General features: G+C 35.1%; 1 long non-coding RNA gene across 1 annotated transcript; it reads left to right on the top strand.

Annotated features, from left to right (window-relative positions):
- Positions 1-859: 859 nt before the first annotated feature.
- LOC141633893 (uncharacterized) lies at positions 860-3,892 on the top strand. Its single transcript, XR_012538646.1, has 4 exons — positions 860-913; positions 1,993-2,078; positions 2,235-2,748; positions 3,629-3,892. It is a non-coding gene; the product is annotated as an uncharacterized LOC141633893 (long non-coding RNA).
- The last annotated feature ends 324 nt before the right edge of the window (positions 3,893-4,216 follow it).

The raw sequence follows: 4,216 nt of genomic DNA, 5'->3' as shown, positions 1-4,216 counted from the left end.
GATGTCCTCTAAGACTCCTAAAGGTCGAGACAAGGTCCTATCAGCCATCTGGACCGTCATGTTGGTACATTGGAACTTATTAAGTCCTAACCGTTTGGCCAATGACAGGGGTAAGACACTAACGCTGGCCCCTACACTAGTAGAAAAAACCCCTATTGCGTCAATTGAATTACGTCGGTTCTAAAAAACACGACGCAAAAAGTACTCAGATTTGGCGGGATTGCAATTTTGCCCTATAGTTAAGCTTAATGCGTCGGTTTGTGGAAAAAACTGAAGTATATAATGCGTCGGTTCTCATTAAAACTGATGTATTTGATCAAATACATCAGTTATATTACGAAACCGACTTAATTGATATAACCTTTTTGCATCAGTTACAACTGAAGCCGATGTAAATACACCGTTCACATATTAAGGCAACACATGGTCCCTTTCCCCCATTCATACCTTCGAAAAAAAAAATTACACTCCCTTCCTCCATTCCCTCATACAACCGACACCACACCACCGCCGACCCACCGACGGACTCGCCGCCGACTCATCGAGGACTCGCCGCCGACCCGAGTGCTGCCGTCTCACTCTCTTCTAATTACAAATTTAATATTGGTATGATTTTTACTTAAACTTTTTGTTGTAAGTTCTTTTAATAGGGTTTATTATTGTTGTTTACATACAATTTTGTGTAGTAATTGATTTGGTAGTATGAATTGAATGTAAATCTAGAATTGTTTTAGGGTTAGGGTTAGGTGAAATTGGGGGTTTTCTATTTGGATTAGTTGGTTTGGATGGGTTAATTTCTGCTACATTAATGTGTTGTGTTTTTCCTTTCTGTTTAATTGACGATCCACCAGACGGACTCAGCCGACGATCAAGACACCACTACTCACATTCGCTTTCACCGTAGTCGACTATGGTATTTTCGAATCAAATTACTTCGATCTTTTATAATTTTTGCTTGATTTGATTTAGGGTTATGTTTATTTGAAATTAGGGTTAAGATAATTTAACAATTGCAAACTTAGGTTCTCTAATTTGAAAATTGGGGCCATTTATGTACTCCTTTGTATATCCAATAAAGAGTAGTACAACACAAATATTGACTATATTGTCTTTGTGTTTTTCCTTTAATTTGTTTAGAACAATTGAATTTTATTTGAAGGGTATAAATGTGTACTTAAATGGTCAGCTATTGATTTTTACGGTCCTAATCTGTTGCTAAGCATCTCTTGTTGCGCTCTCTTTTCTCTGCCAGCTCGCGATCACGGTTCAAGTGGGGGAATGTATAAGCGCGGTGACTTTCGCCGTAGACTCAGACCACTCGTAGTAGTTAGTTAACTTAATTGTTTCTTTTTCTCTGTCTATTGATGCGTAACCTAAACTTGGATGATGAATACGTATTTCATGACTCATGATACCGATTTTTGTAGTTTCCTAGTTTTTACCATAGCTATGGATATTGAAGTCGGTATAGTTATTTTTTGTATTCTCCCTACCTTTGTTTAGCGACTAACCCTTGTATACCGTGATATATATTGGTCAACTTTACTCAGACGGTCCAACTTTCTGAAAATTTGATATTTCACATTGTAGAACATTTGAATTTTACGCTACTAATCCTAGTCCCAATTATCTGTATAAACTTTATGTTAATCATCCTGACAAGTTTACTAATTGTCTTATCGACTCTGTGGTCTTATGAATGTGTCTTTGGATTTCCCTAAAAACTATTGAATCAAATTTAACAAGTTTCTATAGCTGTACCTTTTGTTTGTCACCCCCGAAAAGAAAATGGCAACTCTTGTTCCTATTGTTAATTTGTTTAGAAGTCTCCAACTGAGCTGTGTTGTTGGAGTAAAAATGTTGTTGTCAGTTTGTTTAGAAGTCTCTAACAGAAAATGGTTACTGTCGATTCTATTGTTAGTTTGCTAATAGCCTTTATAAGTTCTGAAATGCAAACTTTGCTGACTTAAACTTTGCTGGCACTTTTCTCAGGATACCTAGACAGAGTAATTGCTTCAACAACCTTGCATATGCCAAATTCCCTACGAATGTATTATAAACATGAATTTCCCTGAAAGGTACCACAAATTTGCTGACTTAAACCCATAGAATCGCTTCTCTATATTAGCTCAATAAACATTTCGCTTGATATGGACATGTATAGATGATGGCCATTATTAACCCTCATCTGATCAGGACTGTAATTTAAAATGTTATATTCTTGTCTTTTTCAGGTGAGGAACCATGTTAACTTGGGGTATCAATGTCTTCCATTGTTGAGTAAGGGTTAGGTGTTGGTGATGTTATTTCGAACCGAGTTCTGGCACAATCTTCCTCATTATTGTACACGTTCATTGAGGTTAGCATTATATAGTATGTGATGATTACTTTCGTATTGTACATAGTGTGTGTGGAGTAACAAATATTTGAAAGCGCTTACCACGAAAGACGCTGAGTTGGTTTCTATCACCTATTAAAATGCAGCGCTATTTGAAAGCGCCGTCTAATAGTAGTTTGTTTTGGCCTTTAATCCGTCATCTTTACTTTTCCTTTCTTTAACTGACTTTAATCCGGAAAACTCCCGAAGCCGGGAGTGTCAAGTAATACTAGCAGCCTTTTGTTTTTTCCTTTGGTATATTTGATGATTCAGTATGAATTTTTCCTCTTTATGTCGTATGCAGGAAAGTTGCTTCACCAAACAACCACCACTCAGAAGAAATAGTTGTTCGTTGTTGGCCTTTAAACCAAGTAATCTCTCACTCAGCTTTGTATGATGATGTACTTTATTATAAATCTTTGGTTATAAAAAATTATGTTGTTCATTTTTATGTTGGATAGTATGATGATGGTGGAATTGGTGAGTTGTTACTCATATATTTCAGCTTAGTTCAGAAACTTGTATACTTGTATTACAATGGCAGCTAAGCATTGTTCAGTAACTCATTCATTAAGGAACATCTCTACAAGCTAGTGGTTGTAGCGAGTACTTTAGATGCTTTTAATTTATGTTATACTCCATGTTTGTTTGGTGACTGTAAGCCTTGAAATATATTTACTTTGGATACTCTGTGAAATGAATTATTAACCTTAGACTGCTAAGAAATCTTTGTTTTCGTGAATTTTTTGATAGTATTAGAAGCATCATAAGGATTACATCTTTCGTAAACCCATCCTTGAATAAAATTTAATGTATTGATTTTCGTTTTACTCAAAAACATGTTTGTGAGGGTCTTATTTGTACGGCAGAATTTTTTAAGGCATAAAATTGCTAGAAATGTGTGGTTCTATGCCTTGAATAATCGTCTACTCCATCTATGACCAAGCTAAGTAGCTCGTAATAACAATGGTTTTAGCTCAAGTGATCTTAACTCTAGCGATTATAGTTCCGACGAAGGTAGCTTTAATGAAGATTTTGATAATGCCAATAATGAGGTACTTATATTTAATCCTTCAGAGTTTTCCCTCTTCCCTCTTTAGGTAGCGTCTCTAATCATTATTTTGCAAGTTTTCTGTTGGAGGTTAACTTCATTCATCTATTTGATAATATTCTATAATTGTGGTTTGTAACTTTTTTGGTAATTTTGTAATTATTTGATTTATTTACAAGGGTTTTGGATTTTTTTGACAGGGAAGATGTTAAGGAGGCGGAATTTGAAGGTTCAGCAGCTATTGTTGTAAGCTTATTGTTGTAAACTGTGGGATTATTTACACATGGATTGTATTTGGAACGTCCTTGGGGGTGATTGAGATGTAATCTTGTTTTACATGTGATGTATTAGTGGTTGGTTAGATTTCTTGTTGCAGAGTTGTAATCGGATTGTCAATTTTATGGGGTGGTGATGCCGAAATTTCGGTAGCAAATTTTTGTATATAAAAAAGAAGCATTAATCAATTGCGGTGGTTCTTGAATGAAATGACGCAGATGAAGGAAATAAAAATGAAATGTCAAATGCATTAGTTCTAAATTCAAATGACGAATGAAATGACGCAGATAAGGGAAATAAAAATGAAATGTCAAATGCATTAGTTCTAAATTCAAATGATGCGAAAAGTAGAGCAAAAGTATCAGTTATGGAAAGAAACAATGCAAATAGTTAAATTAATTGGCGCTAAAAAAAATATCAATTGCATCAGTTTTTGACAAAACAGACGCAAAAAAATAAAGCAAATGCATCGGTTATGTGTAGAACTGATGCAAATAATAAGTATTTGCGTC

This window comes from Silene latifolia, chromosome Y, assembly GCF_048544455.1.
Source record: "Silene latifolia isolate original U9 population chromosome Y, ASM4854445v1, whole genome shotgun sequence".
In the NCBI taxonomy this organism is placed as follows: domain Eukaryota; kingdom Viridiplantae; phylum Streptophyta; class Magnoliopsida; order Caryophyllales; family Caryophyllaceae; genus Silene; species Silene latifolia.
This window is presented reverse-complemented; position numbering and strand designations above follow the sequence as displayed.